Genomic DNA, 20,978 nt, shown 5'->3' on the forward strand with positions numbered 1-20,978 from the left:
TCAATGTAATACACAAAAGAGCGGCAGTTTGGGCTGCTGCAGGAGGGGGGGAACTGTTTGATTTATTATAAAGTATGAACATGTTGCATCGTTTGAGGAAATCCAATAGAAAGAGTACTTGTCTCTTCACCGGACAAGTCTTAGTTAGGATTAGGCAACACAATGATATAGTCAAGTTTTGGAAACCATTGTTGTAGGTGGAAGGTTTACAGTAAGTGTGGAAGTATCGAAACAAACAAATCAATTCTGGTTCCACGCATGACACCCAGATTTGTATTTTTTGGATACACACATCTTCCCCAATCTCTTGTTGGACCTTTCATACAACCGTCATGACCGTCATAATATCTACGGCCACTAGAGGGCTTTCTCACCGGCGCCTCTGTCGTTTTGAGGATTGCTCAATAAACCAAGAAGTCTCATTTTTGTAATTATATAAAATAAAAATCATACAATATCTACTTAGACGAGTTATAGTGTGAACCTGAAAAAACATTAGACCACCTGTTGCTAAGCTAGCCACAAAATATACATTATATATACATGAGCTTTAAGTAATGAATGCATATGAAAGCTTTGATTATACAGAACCTCCTTTAATATCTTCTTTATTTTGTATCAGTGGAAGCATTTTGTGAGCTCTGCTTGTTCTCAAGAGGACCCTATCTATAAACTGTGGAGAATAATGTCTATTTCAGGCAGCAAACACAACATTTCAACGGCATTCACTTAAATCTGGTCCCTTGTTTGGATCATTTTGGGTGTTTTACTGTGGAAATATGGAATATATCCACAGTAAAAATGTTTGTCTCTGAAAAAGATATGGGGAAGCTGATTAGTTAAGTGATGAACCTATACATAAATTTAAAAAATACTTAAAATACGTGTGTGTGTGTGTGTGTGTGAGTGTGTGTGTGTGTGTGTGTGTGTGTGTGTGTGAGTGTGTGTGTGTGTGTGTGTGTGTGTGTGTGTGTGTGTGTGTGTGTGTGTGTGTGTGTGTGTGTGTGTGTGTGTGTGTGTGTGTGTGTGTGTGTGTGTGTGTGTGTGTGTGTGTGTGTGTGTGTGTGTGTGTGTCACACAAAAGGAGAGATTCATAAACCATCCGTTACACCTGGCTGAACTCTGGGTTTATTTCCTCTCCTTCCTGATTGGCCAGGAGCTATTTTAAACCGGTCTGTTAATGAGCCAATCACCTTTCAGAAAGAAGGACGCTCCTCCCTCCTCTCCTCTGATTGGTTGGCTTTGCGATTCTAAATAGACGTTGTCAGCCAATGAGGAGAGAGCAACTGTTGCATTCAGTCCCCCCCCCCCCCCTCCTGCAGGGCTCCTTCTGCTGCAGCCTCTCAGTCTAGGTTTAGATCCGAAGAGTGGAACAGTGCCCTGATGAAGACCTAACACTCCCACATTAAATACAAGACATCTAACGCAGCATTTATTTTACAAACACATCGACAGATATTTAAAGAAGTCCATCCTATTCTTCAGATCTGTGCAATTCAAAAGTGGCTCTTTGGAGACTAAATGTATGTTGTATGTATAATTAATGTAATGCCACGACTTATTCCCTCATCCTCATGTCAGCTGGCGATTTAAACACCATCCTAATAATCAGATATCATATGATTACTCTAACAAGAGTAAACCGAGAGAGGAGAGAGAGGATTACTCTAGTTTCCAACGCCCTCCATCGGCAGCGACATCTCTCTCTCTCTCTCTCCTCTCTCTCTCTCTCTCTCCCCCTCCCCCCTCCCCCCTCCCGTTGCTGCTGCTGCCGCGCGCCCGTTCAGTCTCCCTCACACCGCTGCTGAGGCTCGTGGAGAGTGGACTGATAAACGGCGCTGACTGTACCGGATTTCATACCCCGGAGGAGGGAGGGATGCTACGGTGATTTCCCTGTTTATTCTCCTGACAACCACCACCTCCACCACCACCACTCCTCTCCATCACTTCTTGGAACATATCAAGACTGTCTGTCATCTTTTTTCATTGATTGGTTTGGGGATTTTTTTTAGCGGATAAAAAAAATAAGGACATTTTGGGGTTTGTTTTTTCTTCTCCGAGCGCGCACTACTAACAGAACAAACTGGGGTTTCCATCAGTGGATGTGTTGGACATCTGAGAGAAGAAGCAGTACTTGTTGAGAGATCGGCTTGTACGTATTGGGGGGGATTTCCTTGGAGAGACGGACGGCTGCGCACGGACTTCAAAAAAGGTAAGGACCCGCTTAAGTTAAAGGATTCTGCCTTCAACACACTCCCATTCATCCCCCTCCTCACCCCTGTCTACTGCTGCTCTCCCCTCACTGTGTCTCTCTGCGGAGGCTTTTTAATGAACGTAAAAAACCGGGGAGAGAGACCGAAGTGGGGGCTCTCGGTTCCCGGGATGCTGGGGAGATCCTGGTTCGAGTCTGGATTGGTCCAAACGCAGGGTTGTCACACAGAAAATGTCACCATGGACGTCTTTATGTGTGAGATAATACGGAGTGTTTGCGCATTAGAGATAAAGTGTGTGTGTCTCACTTTCTCCTCTGGATGACGGTTGGATTGGTGCGTTTTATTCACGCACTATTTATTAACGTTTCCAGCGCAGAGTGAGTCGGGGTGCATTTTTTTGCGCGTCTGCGAGAGTGCATATCTGTGTGTGTGTGTGTGTGTGTGTGTGTGTGTGTGTGTGTGTGTGTGTGTGTGTGTGTGTGTGTGTGTGTGGCCAGGCCACGTATAAAAGCTGATCTCCGTGTATAGCCTCTATTTTCGCTGCCTCCCGGAGCCTCCGCGTAACCGCGACGCATAACTTTTCTTCTGTCACCGTCTACATGGGCTGGATGTGGACCAAATCACACCATCCATAAAGAGGCAAATCCCATCATCACTTCGATAAATCAAATAGACAATACTTTTTTTTTTTGGAGTGGCAGCTATTTCACTTCATCCAGCTTCCCTCTCCAAAAATAACTATACTGTTTCAGTTTAAATATCAACTCTCTCATCGTCGCTCCTCGTCGCCGGGCTCGTTATCGCTGTGTGAAATCACGCTCTTGAAATGAGAATCCCTAAAGATCCCTATGGTTAGTATTCAGTCCATTTTAATACTTTAACCAAAGCCTGGGCCTTGCTCTTTTCCATGAGGTGAAAGTGCATAAAATTGCATACATATCGTTCTGCCCGTAGGGTCATTTCAGACACACTCTGCGCTCAATTAGGTCCGCGCGCTTGGCTCCGCGCCCCTGCAGGGCCACATTATAGATCAGCCTTTAATTGTTGCGCATGCATATACCATTGAAATATCAGTGCTGGTTACTATATAATAAATTATGGATGCACGCAGCACCGAGCCTGCTGATGAGTGGTTTTCAGTGAGTGAGATGCTGGTGTGTAATTTGGGCAGCTGCAATTCCGCTGCGTTTTCAGGGAGAGGCGGTCTGGAGTCTTTGGTATTCATGGCACAGCTCAAGATTGCTGCTCTCAAGCAATAATCTCTCTCCCTCTCCACCTCTCTCTCATTCTGTCTCCCACACTGTTGCTCTATGAAATGTCCCCCCCCCCCCCCCCCTTCCCACGCTCTCTCCCTTCTGTTTTGGTCTGATGGGAGCCATTGAGAAAATTATTAGCTGTTGTGTTTTATTCTCGCAGCATCTTTAATCTGCAAACCCTTCACAGGAACTTGCTGCAGTTTGTTAAACAATGACTAACTTCATGTATCCTCTGCTGTAGTTTACAGTATCAGTGTTTTCCTCCGCCTCGTTATGTGGTTACTCCTCAGACAGAGCTTCACTGTTTATTCTCGCCCCCCTGCATTCTCCTAATTAGTCTTCAGACCAGTCAACATTTAGTAGAAGAAAAACTGAATTCTTCCTTTTTTTCTTCTGGCTCTGTAAGTTTATTTACTCAGAAGACACATCACAGGAAAATAACGCCTTCATTTTCAGCTTCTTCATCTTATAGTCGCTGTTTGACCAGGCGAAACTTCAGAGGGATCTCACTGAAGTGTTTTTGTAAACAGCACAACAGTATTGCGCAATTTGTGCTCCATGATGTTTCGCTTAATTCACTAATTAATTCTTCTTCTAGAGCCTGCATTTCGGGCACAGTAACTCAGCTTGAGAAAGGAGAGAATCGAGAGGAAATGAGAGAGGAGAAACAGGGGAAGAATTCTGAAAAAGCGTGACTGTCTGAGACCTGCAGACAGAAACTGCTCGTCATCACTCAGACATCACTCACCAACATCTAGTTGCCTTTCTGGGGCTTTTTCTGTCTGGGAATGAGATTGTATTCTTTAAAAGCAGGAGCCCCTTGTATCATGTATAGAAACCTGGCTGTGGATGACACATGAGAGCAGCTGGGATGTAACATTTTCCCCTGATGTGCAGCAGGGAAATGGCAGAGAGAGTGACAGTGATGTCGGCCGGTTTGTGTACGCAGAGGCAAGACCTGGCTCTGCTTCATGGCTGTGCTCCTTATAGAGATATAATTAAACGTGTGCATCGCTTCAACTCTGTTTGAAAAGACACAACTACGCCAGTGAGGGATGCTACCCTGCTATCAAGACACAATAAAAGCATGATGGGATACGATCACAAACACATAAAGTGACTCCAAGCCAAGTCCAGGTTTCTCTTTTACTAAAGAGGCCAGAGAAATGTTTGAAATGAGAGACTTAGCAGAGCAAGTTAGTGCCTGGACAGAGGTTGGAAATCACAGTAAAAACATGCAAAATAGATGCTTAAATTACTGGAAATGCTAAGAAAAAACAACAAAAGAAATCGTGCATCTGGCAAAGCATGTGATAAACATTTGCACGTGTCATGTTTCGTTTCTAATCAGTATATCCACAGCTACTTCCCCCCCTCATTCTTCAAATGCATGTAGAAGGAGTAAAGCTTGGCCAACTGGAAAGAGTTTAAAGAAAACCGCCTGCAAACACTGACGTAGCTCAGCGGGGGGCTGTGCAGAGATAGAAGGATTAATTTATTGCACTGTAATCGTTATATTTATATTTAATTAGGCTCCAGCTGCTGCGCTCTCACAAACCGTGGCATTGCACATTCGTTGAAAGATCGGCAAAGGAGAAGGGAGCCGGTGGAGATGAGGAGGCAGGATTTAGAGAGGGAGAGGAGCGCTACAGAGCGGCTCTGGGTGACGACAGAGGGAGCTGTTGGGCTTCGCTGCAGAAACTCTGCCTTCTCCTTTTTTCTTTACAACCTCTCCCAAACCCCTCTTTCTCTCTCTGTCTCCATGTTTTCCCTACTCTGTCCCTCTCCCTTTTCCCTGAGACAGCCAGTCAGAGAGATGGAGAGGTAGTTAGGCTCCCCAGGGAAGCAGGATTCAATCTGCACACACACATGAACACACACACACACACACACACACACACACACACACACACACACACACGTCCAGTCGGTCTGGATAAGCATGTCCACCGTGACTGGCTTCTGTTACCTTCAGATTTAAATTACCACCAAGAGAGAGAGAAAGGGGGCAGGAGGAGGAGTGGGAGGGAGGGGGCGCAGCAGTAAAGAAGGGGGACTGAGGGAGTTGTTTTCTCTCTCTTTGCCTCAGCTCTGTTTTCTCTTTCTGCTTTCTCTCCCTCGGTCCCCGGGTCCCACAGAAACCCGTGTCAGCACTACAGACAACTGGTCAAACTTCAGCGTCCGACTCTTTATTTTATTTATTGTTGATGCGTCTCCACCTCTTCCTGCTCTGAGTTTTCCAACAGATATTACATTTTATTTACCCGTCTTCTCCTTCTCTATTCGAGACGACATACAGAGTCCATTCTATTCATTTTAATCCGTCTCAAAATGCCGGTCCAATCATAGGACATATTATAGAGATGTATTAAACTGCAGTGTGTGACGCTTTAGAAAAAGAACTCAAACTTATCCCAATTATTTCAAGTATATATATATATATATACTTGAAATAATTGGGATAAGTTTGATAAGTTTTTATATATATATATCTAGTATTGAAGAGAGTTAATGTATTGCAAAGACACAATCAAACCAAAAAACATTAAATCTATACCCAAACAACATGTTGTACCTTGCCTCTAATTCAGTTTTTCACTCTTGCGTAACATTACAATTACACACATAGGCCCAAAATACACACACATGCACAAATATGACCCATAGACATGCACTAATGGAGAGGTAGTCCACACTTGGTCGGATTTGAGACTTTAACCATGCAGCAACCCTTCAGTTCCCAAGCCAAGTCTACTCCTATCACCCTGCATAGTTCCCTTTGCTGCTTCTACTTTCACTTATTTGCTCCTTAATGTCATCGGACCTGAATGTGAAGACAATAAACACCCAGAAATCTGTTCTAATCCTGACCACTAAACAGCCCCGAATTATTCCTTCCATCAGTTTGAACATCGGTCTTTAATAAGTAACAGTGATTTATAATTTCCCGTAGCGGTGCGATGGGATTACAGCTCTGATCCCCAGATTAAATGACGGAGGCAGTAATTAGCGAAGGTGACCTTTAATCTCTTCGCTTGCCCTCCAGAGGAAAGGGAAGACAGTGGCTGATTTGTCTCAATCTATCGAGGGTTATAAAGTGGGTTTATGGGGGGAGGGGGGGGGGTATTTCCTAGGGTATCGGTGCATGTGAGAGCCCAGGTGGTGCAGTTGTTGACATAGCTTCCTGGCAGTATAACGTCCGGGGTTCAGTTTCCCCCGGCCGTCTCAGCTTTGTTTCTCTTTTCTTTTCCTCATGTGTTTTCACTTAGCGCTCTGCACTCCCGTCACAAGGAGAGGGGAAGTCTAAACACTCTGCGGCTTTTACTCAACTAAAAACAGTTTCTTTTCATCCAAAATTGAGTCTTTCGTCGACTAACTGTGTGAAAACTGTGTTTGGTTAAGCTTTTGCCAGCAACCCACTGCATGCTGGGATAAAATGTAGTTCGTCGGGAAATGTTTTTTTCTTTTTTCTGTGCAGAGAAAGAAACGGGTGAGTTATTCATAAAAGAGTCCCGTGCTGTCATTATGTGACGAGCAAAGTCACATTGAAGTCATTAAGTAGCGCGAGGCAGAAGGACTCGGAGAGACAGGAAGCGGCGCCGCAAATAAAACCAGAACAAAAGAAAAACCAAGGACTCCACTCAGAGCCATCCAACAGCAAACATGTGGCGGCACCGGAACATTCCAGCATCAATTGAATGTCGACTTTTTTAAAAGTGATTTAGCTTTTTTTTAAATCTCCTTTCATCTGAGAGCGTGACGTGACGGCGTTTTAAAGTCAGAGCGTCGCTGTGTGACCTTTCCTCCCGTACAGCTTGTGCAGATTGGCTGTGAGTGTGATAACGCCCGATCGATGTTCATTCAGGATTAACGAGTGATTCTATCGATGATCAGAACATGGCGTTGACGGGGGGGGGGGGGGGGTATTGATCGGATTAGAATGAGAATTGATTACTCCAGATAGAGAGCGCTGTTGATCCTCGCCCCGTGTGTGTGTGTGCATGTTTGTTTTGCACATGCATGTATGGAGTGACTGTGAGATTTTGCAGGTGCATTGTGCAGACTTTCTGTGTGTGTGTGTGTGTGTGTGTGTGTGTGTGTGTGTGTGTGTGTGTGTGTGTGTGTGTGTGTGTGTGTGCGCTGTAATTATTCTGGGTGACAGTCGTGTGGTGCAGTCTGGTGGTTTGTGGTCTCATGACGCCGGTCACATGAGTCAAACAAAAAAAGGTTTTCTTATTTCCAATTCTATCCGCAGAGGCTTTAAGAGAAAGAGATAAGTGATGAAGGTCAAACACATAAACCCCTCTCCCTAATGAATATCCGAGTGTCGTTCAATCACAACACTACTCCAGATCGGGGTCAGAGATTTTGTTGGGGTTTTGTTTCAAATGCCAATTAATAATCCTCAGTTGAAAGACTTCCTGTTTGACACATGTATGTTGCATGAATTGCAGCAGAGAGAGAAAGAGAGAGAGAAGGGAGGAAGAGAGAGAGAAAAGAAAGGAGGAGAGTCGAGTTTCTGCACGCGGGTCAAGGAGAAAATTAATGAGTCGTTTGCTTCCCATTATTCAGGATAATAATTAACTGTGTGTGTGTGTGTGTGTGTGTGTGTGTGTGTGTGTGTGTGTGTGTGTGTGTGTGTGTGTGTGTGTGTGTGTGTGTTCATTGTGTCTTCAGAGACACAAATGAAGCATCCAAAGCTGTCTTTTCTCAAAAATACTCAGCCTTGTTCCCATTCCCTGCTAACAAATGTTATTTTATAATCATTTCAGTCGGTCAATCAATTTATCACAACTTATGAGATCCTAAATTACAGTTTTTAAATGGATTTTGACACACACACACACACACACACACACACACACACACTGAGTGTGTGTTTGCAGACAGTGTTGTGGATTACCATAATTAACATGGTTATGCTAATTGAAGTGAGCTAATTTTGCTGATGGAACACATTTGTAAAGGTGAACTTTATGGACAGACGGTTACAGCCTCAAGTTACAGTGTGTGTGTGTGTGTGTGTGTGTGTGTGTGTGTGTGTGTGTTTTCCATGTTAACGTCTGGCAGACCTGTCTCGAAACAGGTGTGTATCATCTGCAAAGAACATTTATTTTGCAGAGTTCACACACACACACACACACACACACACACACACACACACACACACACACACACACACACACACACACACACACACACACACACACACACACACACACACACACACACACACACACACACACACACACACACACACACACACACACACACACACACACACACACACACCTTATCTGATGAGGGGCAGGGTTAGATGGAGGACTATCTGGAGCAGATAGACTGATAGGAAGTTCAACTACAAGAAAACCCCCCAGCTGTGACCTCCGTCTGGCCGGGAACACTTGTCACACGGCCCTCCATGCTGCATGTTTTCCTCTTTGTTTAACCTAACAAGAAAATTAGGAATTAAATTGAAAGGTGCCGAGCACAGAGGACAGGAGTAGCTGCATAATCAACATCTCTAACATATCGCCGGAGGGCACAGCGCTCGACAAATTGTTCTGGTGTGTCCGATGTCACGGTGGAAGGAGGGGGGGCTCTGGCGCCGATTTGTAAATAAGCGCTCTCTCTGGAAACGAATGGCCTAATCTCCGTGTTTACCAGCCCAACTACATTATTTATTTAGCATCTTTAGCTTCCCATTGTGAGAGAAGCATTCTGGAATATATTTCCCGCGGCGTTACCCTTAAAGAAAAGCCTTCAAAAAGGAGCGTGGCAATAACACCGGAACAGATTTACTGGCAAACCCGTTTTTGTTTGGTTGTTTTATTGTGAGAAACGTCATAATGGCCTCTGATTTCTCCAAGTTGTCTGCCGCTGTAGGAGCTGGTGATGACGGTGTGCTGAGAAAAGTGAGTGGGCGTTAGTGATGGTTTTTTTACCCATGATTCACGTGTGTTTTGAAGCAAATAAAAGTCACGAAACACAAGCCTGTGTTTGCACAGCTATGAGAGCACACTGATGAGGGAAATGTTTCTCTACCCCGTCTGGAAGAGAGGAAAGCCTTCTCCGTCACACACATTTTAAAGTTTCAAAGTGTGTGTGCACTTCGAGCGCTAACCACTCAGCATGCTGGCAGCGCTGCTCTTAATGTCAGAGCTGCGCTTTGATCACGCCGGGACTTATCGAGCACTTCTCATCCTCTCCTGTCTCGTCCTCATTCCTTTCTTTCCTTCCTTCCTCCCTCCCCTTTCCTCCCCTCTTATCTCTCCTCCGGTGTTCTTTAGTATGCCTCCCCCCTTCGCTCTCCTCTGAACAGACCTGGAAAAAAGGTCTAAAAATAACCCTGTTTGAGTTTTATTATAAATATGCATTATGATAAAGTTGCTTAAAGGGGCCCTATTATGTGTTTGTATAGGTTTTAGTGCATGTAAATGGTCTGCAAAGCAGGAAAACATGTCACAGTAGAGGCACAAGACACACATATCCACCTCATAATGAGCATAATAGGGCATCTTTAATTTAATGTTTGCTAAAATAAGCATCAAACAGCCGCCGAAATCACCCATGCATACTTATTGTTTATCACATAATAAGTGTGTTTACTAATGAGCCTCTCTCCTCGTTGATTCAGCTCAGTGGAGACGAAGGTGTGCTCTGAAACAGAATGTGGTTCCTGTGCAGCCACACACACACACACACACACACACACACAGCAGCAGAAAGGTTTTCAAATTATATAACCAGCGTCCGAACATCCAAAACACAAAACAGGACGTTGTGACGTGACGGTGTCGTGGCAGATGATGAGTCATGCACACACACAGGGGCGCAATTGAGATAACAGTGCACTAACACCCACAGTTCAAGCGCGCGCGCGCGCGCGCACACACACACACACACACACACACACACACACACACACACACACACACACACACACACACACACACACACACACACACACACACACACACACACACACACACACACACACACACACACACACACACACACACACACACACACACACTTTTTCTTTCTACAAGACAGAGCATTACTGCAAGGTTGACCTCTTCACCATAATAACTCCTCTCCGGTCGCCTCCCTTTCTTTATTCTTCACTGTCCTCTCTCCCTGAATCCGACACTCTTTTGAGCATCTTTCCGACCCTCTGATTTTCTTTCTGTCTCTCTCTATCGACGCTTCACTGCGCATGTCACGTTATATGGTGTCATGTGATTGAATGACACCACCACTCCTTCATTGAACACTATTAATGTCCGTGCATGCCCCAAGTCCCTTACCACGCCTTTCGGAGCGGCATGCATTTAATACATCCTCTTTTCCTCGCTCCGTTTATTGATAAAGCCACTCCTCCTGTCCCTATCTCCTATGAATCTCCTTCTAAATAGTCTCGATTTCTTTTTACCCGCGTGCCGTTATCTTGCGTCTCTTTAGGTTTCAGTCGCAGCTGTGACTGCCTTGACCTTTCCAGTGAAAGGAAAGCAGTGAGCGACAGATATAGCCTCCTCTAGGACGGCCTAATTGTTATTTGACTATAAAAAAGGAACCAAAATATTTTATAGGGAAGTGCAATGACTGATACAAGGCAGGTTTTGCCACTTTACACAGCAACACCTTATACTTAGTGGGAAAGATCTTGAAAGTGTGTGTGTGAGTTGTGAGAGAAGTGGCGTCATCACAAATCCACGCCCATCACCCATCGCTTATCAGATATTATTCCAGTACTGTATAGATGTTTAATGGACTGCCAGTGGTTGTCCTTTCAATTCATTTGAAATGTACACAGATAGTGAAGTTATTTATAAACCCGGTGATGTCGCCGTAGCTCTGAGGCATTTTCAGACATCGTGTATGTTCGCATCGCTCATGTGGAGCGACATCGAATTAGCGACTGCCATGTTTATTTTTATTACGATGTTACGAAAGAAAGCAAGGGCCATCAGCCCTGTTTATTTTCTGCTAGGCAAGGTTGAGCTAACAAGGTCACCGTGCATGTGTGTGTGTGAGAGTGCACGTGTCACTCCGATGTGTTTTCACATGCAGGTGCTAAAGCTGACCGCGCAAGGTCAGCGTGGAGCCCGTGATCCTGAGTGCACCTGAGCGTGAGCATCAGCAGAGAGACACAGCGCTGTCCGCCCGCATGTGTGTCTCTGCATAGTGACATATGCAAGTTCACCCTGGGCTGTGTGTGTGTGTGTGTGTGTGTGTGTGTGTGTGTGTGTGTGTGTGTGTGTGTGTGTGTGTGTGTGTGTGTGTGTGTGTGTGTGTGGAGCATGCTTCGTGCTCTTATCTTCATGCGAACCAGGTGTCTCCACAGTGGGAGAAAGACCCAGGATTTCCTCCAATGAGCAGCAATTTGTTTTTTAAAGTTGGATTTAGAGGTGGAATTACGGGTTGCTTTTAAAGCATAAAGCAGGGATTAACATTTGATGAAGATACTTGAGCTGGGGATGCATCGGCCAGACTTTAGCATGGGCCAAAACGTGCATATTACCTCCATCGGCAAATAAGGTAACATGCGCGACTTAGCTTAGCATAGCTTGGAGCCTGGATGAGGTTCAGGGAAGTATGTCGGTCATTTTTTAGCTAAACCGTGTAAAGTTGCATTGATCATATTGAACTGTTCAGGCACTATGGCAGCAATAAGAATGTGCATTTAGGATGATCAAAAAAATGACGGGCAATCATGGCTTATGACAGAAAGACAATCCAACACTACCACTGACTATTGGAACTTAAGATTTCCCCGTTGAGTAGATCAAATTTAAGCAGAGTGAAGAGAAGTGTGGCTAAAACAAGTTCATTGGCAGAGATATGATCTTTAAGAGCAGATTAGAGCAATAAGTGCAGCACGTCATCAGGTCTCACCCTCCAGATGAAAATAAATCTATCAGAGCAAATGTCTCGCTGTGACAAAATGCCTTTCATTTACGAGCATTTCCATATTCTATAGATGCTTCGGATAAAGAGCTCTGAGTGTCACACCGACTGTGACCAAGACATGAACGCACCAATAAACATCACCCAGCGAATCATGGGCCATTGTGCATGTTGAGTACTTCTGATTTATTCTTTAACTTAAGTATAAAGTCCTTCTTCCACCTCCGTTAAAAGGCACTGCTGGTGTCGAGGACTAGATCAAGTAGTAGTTTAATTGGTGCTTTGAGTTTTCACAAAGAGGATAGAGATAGAGCTCCCATTCCTTCATCTCGGGACAATATTCAGGGCATAAAAATGTGGGGAAAAGGGAATGTCATGCAGCTCACTTTTAGTTTGAAATGAGACCTACTTCTGAGGGAATTTGCATCATTTATGTGTCAGTTTGGGGGATCTTTTTTCCGATATACACTTCATAAGCGGGTGTTGAATAGTTATTTTGGTCCTATGTATCAACATTGAAGATGCATTGCTAGCTCTTAGCCCTAACATGCATTAACATCAATTGCATCTCCTAAAAACAAGAAAGAAACCATGTTTTTCCAGATGGTTGTCCATTGACAAACATGCATCAGTTTGGGAGATCGTTGTTGAGATATAAGGGGGTCTTTGGTTGGAGGGCAGTTTGGGAACCGAGCGTATTAAGGTATGTGGTCGCAGCTCAGGATAACAAAGAGCTCTCTGTGTCAACCTGGAGGAAGAAGGGAGGGGACCCGTCTCCTACAACCATTCAGCGCTGGAAGAAGGGGTGGGGGGGGGTTATTATCAAGCATCCAGCACGTCTGAGCATTGGTTTGGAGCAGGGACAGAAAATGAGGGAGGGATTGAGAGAGCAGGGGGTATCGTCTTGCAGGGGAGGATGTTTTGGCACAATGACCCTTGTGTCCTCCAGGTTGTCATTGAGTGGAGTGTTTGTCTGCGGGTGAGGGGTGGGAGAGGGCAACTCATACAGATAATCAGGATCATTACACATGTATGGTAGGTGTAATGGTCCGCAACAGAGCTGATCAATTCCTCCCCCTCACCCCCCACCCCTCAACAAAACCCATTCATCGTGATGCATCCAAAAGAAAAAACACACATCAGTCATTTTTCTCGTACGACCCGTTAATCATCGCTGTTTGATTGGATTTTTTGGCCTAAAAGTGTGTGTATTTCCAAGGCTGATGGTGCCAAACACAGATCAATAGCATGTTGAAATGAAGCCCTTAAAGCGTTTAATATGTGAAGTGTGTTTGTGCAGCGACAGGATCAAAGGTCAAATCAATCCAGAGCCCAACCACAGAAAAACACAGCTTTTTATTCCCTTTTTTGAATTTCTACTTTCCTAATGTTGTTTCCTATTCAGAATCCAAGGTTAAACTGCTGACACGAAGAACTATTAAACATTCAGCAAGTTATTAGCTATCTTGTGGCCTTACAAATGATTAAAGTGTGTGATGAAGCTGCTCTGAAAGCCCTTACTGCACTTTATCATTATGAATAGCTCTGAAGCTACAGACCTACTAACGGCTTCTAGGTGAACAGATCACGACCTGACAATGAGTCTGAGTGTTCAGCTAGTGAGGTCTCCGGGGGCTAATGTGTATGTAAAACTGTGTCAGTTACTGGATAAATGGGATGGTGGTGGGGGGGTGTAGGGAGGTCTTTAGAGGCTTAGTGGCATCCACTAAGATGTTGTGTTCTGCCCCTTGCCTTCTCAATAGAGCAAAGCTAATCTGGCTCTGCTTTGGAGCTGCCTCACTCGTCTCTTGGGCGACTGTCTCCCTCCTTCTCTCTCTCGTTTTTCCATCTTGTCGCGCTCAAGGGCGCTTTGACTGGACTGGCGGTTGTTGATGCACACATATTGCAATGAAAGAAGGGTTGACCTTTGAGCCAGATCCGCCCGTCAAGCCGCTTGATGAAAATCTTTCTGCCGGTGAGCCGAGGTCTCCATCAACTACATATGTCGTCCTCTCTGTGCGCCGTCCTCCCTCACTAGCCTCTTACTAATGGATGCCGTGGCTTAGGAGTGTGTTTCTACTCCATATTACAGGGTATGGACAGTATCTTTTAAAGAAGAGTTTAAAGTGTCTTTGAGAAAGAATGATCCCGTGTTGGATGAAGCATCTTGTAGCACGCTGCACTTTTTTGCACAATTTTTATGTTGCAAAATCTGACTAGAAATGAAATAAAACAAAGCTTTTCATCCAACTTAGATATGTAGGAATAAGGATGCATTTGACACAAAGATCAAGATCAGATAACATAGAAGGGGAAATCATATTGAGGTTTCAGAAGCAGTAAAGTTGGCTAATATGACTAAGGAACGCACGGACTGAAACGTATAGTATTACAGATATTATGCAGAAGAAGGAAGTGTCTTTGATAATAGTTTGCTCCAGTGTTTGATGTTGCATGGTAGTGTCAGAATAAAGTGCATTTTCTCCAACCTATCTTGAGGACATGGGATTTTCCTGCTTAATGGGGATATTCAGGAATACTTTTATTCCAATTAAACAAAATATGTTTAGTTTTCTCCCAGTTCTTTTCTATCTTCTCTTTTCAGATTTCTTGATTTTTATTCTGTCCTTTAATGAATTTAGATACTTATATTATGTATAACCACACAACTTCTATAAAAATGCAAATAAAAACCAAAAAGAAACGTTGCTTTCTTTCAACTAAACTAAAAAGCAACAAAACAAACCAGATGTTTTTCCAATAAAACACTAATGATAAGTCTTCTGAATGAAAGCCTCTTTCTCTCTCCGTCTCACTATCTCTTCCTCCTGTCTCCCCGGTGGCTCCCGAGGGTCACGGTGTCAGCTGTTGGACAATAGGACAGCTGTATCCAGATCAGCCAAAGACCTACAAGCCCCCGGGGGTGGGATTAAGCCAATTAGTAGCTGTCAATCACCCAGACATATCATGGACAGCTAGATCAATACTGGGATAAATGGACGGAGGGGGAGGGGCAGACGGACAGAGGACCATGGATAGATGGAGGATGTCTGGAGGATGCTAAATGAACAGTTGGAATAAAAAAGGAAGGGAGCATTAGAGAGGATGGTTTAATGGATGGAGGGATGGTAGGAAATATAACTCCACCTGATGCATGACAGCAGGACACAATGTGAGAGATCGCTTCCTGTAAAGCCACAGTGACAGAGCGCTGCGAACCATTCAAATGGTATGAAAGATAAAATGCAAAAGCGGACGGTTAAACTGCACAGCTGCTCCACTGAGATCAGCACATATTTTTGTCATATTGTACTTAGTTTTTGTATATTTATAGTCCTGCAAACACCTTTTTAATAATAGTTTTTAACATAGTTTCTATAATAGATCTTTGCCTGTTGCTTTCCCACAACTAAAATCCTCTTTCTGTGTTTAAATATGCACCAATCTGCCCCTAAAGACAGTTCCTGGTGTGTGAACTTGGCAGTAAACATGATCCTGATATAGTTAAAGAGTCATGAGCAGGAAGCATATTTAATGTATGCATATATTTAGCTTTTAGTAGTAGTAGTCTGTCGGTCTCTAGTTCTAACAGGTTCCTCCTACTGTGTTTATGCATGCACCAAACGACGCCCAAACAAATGTGAACTTGGCAATAAACCTTATCCTGATATTGTTAGTTAAAGAGTCCTGTGCAGGAATCATATTCCATGTTTGATTCTTAGTTTTTTGCACATTTATAGAAGCTTTCAGCTTTTTATTTGTTCCCTTTTAATAACTAAATACCTCTTACTGTGTTTATGGATGCACCAATCTACCCCAAAGTAAGTTCCTACTGTGTGAACTTGGCGATAGAGCTGATTCTGGTTTAGTTAGAGGGACTACAAGTCATGTGCAGGGCAGAAATACAGAATAAGAGATCCAGAGAGATAACTAAAGACCGGTGGCGTAGCAAAGCGGAGCCTCCGCTTGCATCCTCAGGAGACGTTCAAAATGAATAGGTGTGCAAATCCATCCCCCCCTCACCACCTCCATTTCTCTGTCCTGATCAGCTCTCCTCGCCTCCCATCTGTTTTCCATTAGAGGATTGGTGGGCGGGTGCTCTGTATTTCCAAAGACTTTAAGTGGGAGATGTCGAATTATTTTTTTTTTCATGGCCGAGGACATCTGAGGATCCCATCCCCGTCTGACGGCTAGCCGAGAATCAATGGGCCTCCGAGAGAGAATGACAGGGAGAGGGAGGAAGAGGAAGAGCAGGAGGAGGAGGAGCAGGACGTGGGGGTGCTTTCTAAGAAAGGAAAGCTAGAAGTGATGCAAAAAAAAGGCGAGGAAATTAGTGGGAAAGGGATGCAGATGGTTAATAAAGACATATTAAATACTAGAAAGACAGAAAGGGTTTAGGAATGATCCCACACATGAGAATGAATGACAGATTTGTAGAATGGTATAAAGGCAGAGATACATGGAGCAGAGAGGAAAAGGAAGGATGGAGAAGGCTGACATTCACACCATTAAGGAATAATTGAGAATGAATATGCATTGAGTATCAAAAAGACACTGTTTTGAGGCGAATGAATGGACTTTAAAGAATATAAATTGGCAGAAAAATGGGACGAGGAGGAAGGGGAAAAAAGAAGAGGAAGTAAAAGGAGGAGAAAACATCCAAACAAATTTAGGATAGCGGGGAACAAGTGGAGGATGCGTTTCACACAAAGAGCACAACAGAGATGGGAAGGGGAAATAATAAAGAGGTTTTAAAAGCAATAAAAAGATGAATTAAAGGAGGTTCTATAAAAAGTAAAGAGGGGGAAATGAATAAAAGGCCAGATAAGTGAGGGAAATAGGGGAATGAGACAGAAAAAGAGACGGTGTATGAATGCCGAGCTGGGAACATCTGGCATGACTCTCCAAAAGTTCTTCGGCCTTTTGAATTCATGTGTGAGGGAGGGAGGGAGGGAGGGAGGGAGAGAAAGAGGGAGAAAGGAGGGTTCTGGGTGGGTGGGGGGTTTGTTAGTCTAAAGCAGTGATGCACAAAGGCACACCAACCAGGCCTGCTGCCACACTCACTTACATACGCCTGGGTGGAGAGAGAGAGAGGGATCGAAGGGTTGAGGAAGAGAGGGATGAAGATTTTAAAAAAGAGACGCGAGGTGGGGAGAGAGAGGAGAGGACAGATGGAGGGGAGGGGGAGGAGGGATTTATTTGTGATTGATTTACCTCGCTCTCCAAGGCCAGCGACTCGTGTAATCAGGATTTTTGATCTGCACTTTTTATGGAGGACATGTGATGTTCCCTCAGCTCTCTGATTGGCTGTGTGTTTCCTCTTGGTGATGACTGCTTCCGTTTATAGAAGCAGGTCATCACCAACATATCTTTTTGGATCATATAAAACTGTCTGTTAAAAGGAGCTATGGGACATGTCTCCATGCTTTAATGTTCAGAAAGCTCTTTATGTTTCTCATACTGCCTGTGCTGCAGCTCCTCTGTTCACCCTCTGTCTGAAACCAGAGCCCAGTCTGCTCTGATTGGTTAGCTGGCCGACTCTGGTATGATTGGTCAACCTGCTTAGAGATGTCCCGCCCCTTTAGCCTATCACGCTCAATGTGTTGGAGCGATAACCAATAAGAGCAAGTGTGGTCCATAGTGATGTCACCACGTTCCTGAAGTAAACAAATGAATCCAATGGAGGGGATTTTAGTGTCTGCAGACCATTTGCATGCACTAAGACCTACAGGAAAGAGAATACTCCAAAAGCCCCTTTAACTCTAAATCAGAGTGTATTTTCCGCATGCTTTCACTCTAAGACGCTTTGAATTATTCATGGTTGTTTCATCAGCAACATGTTGTCCCAACTTTTGCTTTTCTCCCGTTGCTTTCTCTGTGAAATGGTGTTCTTCCACATATTTGACACTTATTCCCTCAACAGCGATTGATCGAAGTAACTCTGAATATTCAAACTTCAGAAACTTCTGACAACGTTCCCTCTTTCCCTCTTTAAATGTGTATTCTGTCTGGCCTTTGAGATCTTAACAAGCATCTTTTCCGCCTGCTTTAACCCTCAAGGAGGCGCTGAATAATTCATTGGGCTGGCTCCCACTAACGGGTCGGTCACAAAGCCATACATTTGTAAATGAGCGTAATCCACCTTTCTGAGCCCCAGTGTGTGTGTGTGTGTGTGTGTGTGTGTGTGTTTAGGTGGGTCAGACAAGGAGCGTTTTGTCCAACAAGAATTTTGCGTTGTGTATGTGTGTGTGTGTGGGGCTGTCGAGTGCTGCCAGGATTTGTAGCTGTGCTAGCACAATGACCCTTTCATCCAAAAAAACATCTGATCCTGTGTGTGTGTGTGTGTGTGTGTGTGTGTGTGTGTGTGTGTGTGTGTGTGTGTGTGTGTGTGTGTGTGTGTGATTTTGGAAGCCTCTTTTCTACGGCGACCCGATCTCTTTATTTGTCCAGAACAATAAAAGATGGCAGCCTGAAGGCACAGACACTAACGGACAGAGGGCCGGACGATAAGCAGACCGACAGAATGACGTGTTTAATTCAGGTCACTGGCATGGCCTCCACACACACACACACACACACACACACACACACACACACACACACACACACACACACACACACACACACACACACACACACACACACACACACACACACACACACACACACACACACACACACACACACACACACACACACACACACACACACACACACACACACACACACACACACACACACACACACACACACACACACACACACACACACACACACACACACACACACACACAGTCAATAAGAGCAAGACACAGACACTGGCCGTAGACACAGGTGTGTTGAGCTCTTTTATCAGCGCCTCTCTCACAGTAAGTCTCCCTGAATGCTCTGAAAGTGATATCTGGTCCAGCGTGTGACTGCTTACCTTTCCACACTCTCAGAGCAGGATATGGTAAAATTCCTAGATTACAAACATCAGCAGCACGCAGCAGAGAGGAGCGTTCAGACAGGGAGCCGCAGGAGAGGAATGAGAGCAAAGCAGCGAAGTAGAAAAGCTTTTTAGCTGCAGGATAGGAGCATATTAGAGGGGGGGGGGGGGCTGAATTGCTTTATTAGGTTTTGATGAGACGTGTTTTCACCCCGGTATGAATGACTGCTGTTGTGATTGGAAAGGTTGTCGTTCCCATGACTGTCAAAGACAGATTAGATCGTATTAAATAATGTAAAGGGGTTTTTCTTTGAGTCATGGGTGATATTAGTCAGCATTTTTGTTCACTGAATATAAATGAAAAGAGGAACAAAACTGGAGACAAAGGAGGAAGAGGTTGCAAAAATTAGGATAAGGGGAAGATGAAGGTGAAGGAGAAGAAGGAATGGAAACTCTTGAGGTCTTCTTCATCTGTGTATGATTCCCGAGCTGGGAGACAAATTCAATCCGACAGCAAATCACACAAACTACCTGCTCTTTCTTCCTCCTCTGCAGATGTGTTTCTTGGCTTTCTTTAGACTCCGAACTTGAGTAGTTTTCCATGCTGTGTGGTTTTGGCTAAAAGGACCGAGCTATTTCTGGAATTGTTGATTGGTTGGACATGTTAAGCAAAGTCTGGGTTTATTCCCCTCAGCCGTGTCTCGGATTTCACATATTTACTTTTGTATTTCTTTCTTGACTCCCTCACTTCTTATCTTACCTCTCTACTAAAGCATATTTTACGCTGTTTGTACCAAATCAATACACTTTTAGAGGGACAAAAGATACTTAAAGTGTTCAATCAAGGAAAAGAAATACCGCTGAGGGACGCTGAATGGTTTTGATTTTCGAAAAAGACCAACACCGGTTCTGCAGAAGTCATTAAATCCTACACGGCGTCCCACGCGCTTGTTTTCCATCTGTACTGTATGTACTCATTCACCTTGCCATTTCAGGCGCTCAACTGTTTATCAGAGTCTGTATTTATGCCAAGACACCCCCCTGTTTAGCGCCGTCCTGATTTTCATTGTATTACCAGCGGAAAAGGTCACAATAATGTGCCTCGCAGTGCAGAAAGAACCGTGTACTGCTGCTCAGAGCAGATGTGCGGGCTGTATACGAGTCTGATTTTAATCTGACTTTCTGAATGCACAGACAAACTAATGAAAAACTTTCTGCTATCGAGGACAACTCTCACGGGTTCGGAGTAGATTTTAGCACTGTTCAAAACATTCAGGAAATCTTAAGGGACCTTTTGAGTCAACAATCCTGAGTGTTTCTCCATTAAATGGTTACCATGGTTGATTCATGCATGCAAATCATTCCCAAAAGGTCTAAAGAAGTAAAGAAAATGGCTCAAAAACATTTCTTCTCATGATAGGATTACATTAAATAGTTATGAAGGATTCAAGCTGCAAGGATATATTGACTATCGGATTAGTTTAGTTGATAATCCATCAAATGTGAGTGATTTTTAATGCACAAATTGTAGAATTGGCCTTTTAAACCTCTCAAATATGGCATTTCTGTGTTGCTTTTCCTGCTGTTTAATCACAAAGCGGCCAGTCTTTGGGTTTAAGATTGACAAAACAAGACATTTAAATACCTAAAATTGGACTTTGAGAAACTGGG

General features: G+C 44.1%; 1 protein-coding gene across 1 annotated transcript in view; it reads left to right on the forward strand.

The window, feature by feature from the left end:
- The first annotated feature begins 1,816 nt into the window (after window positions 1-1,816).
- Window positions 1,817-20,978, forward strand: part of cdh11 (cadherin 11, type 2, OB-cadherin (osteoblast)) — an 86,172-nt gene continuing 67,010 nt past the window's right edge. Inside the window, exon 1 of the mRNA XM_063875367.1 lies at window positions 1,817-2,212. The gene's annotated coding sequence lies outside the window, so the exon portion shown is untranslated. The remainder of the gene's footprint in view (window positions 2,213-20,978) is intronic.

The sequence above is a fragment of the Eleginops maclovinus genome, chromosome 22, assembly GCF_036324505.1.
Source record: "Eleginops maclovinus isolate JMC-PN-2008 ecotype Puerto Natales chromosome 22, JC_Emac_rtc_rv5, whole genome shotgun sequence".
Classification (NCBI taxonomy): domain Eukaryota; kingdom Metazoa; phylum Chordata; class Actinopteri; order Perciformes; family Eleginopidae; genus Eleginops; species Eleginops maclovinus.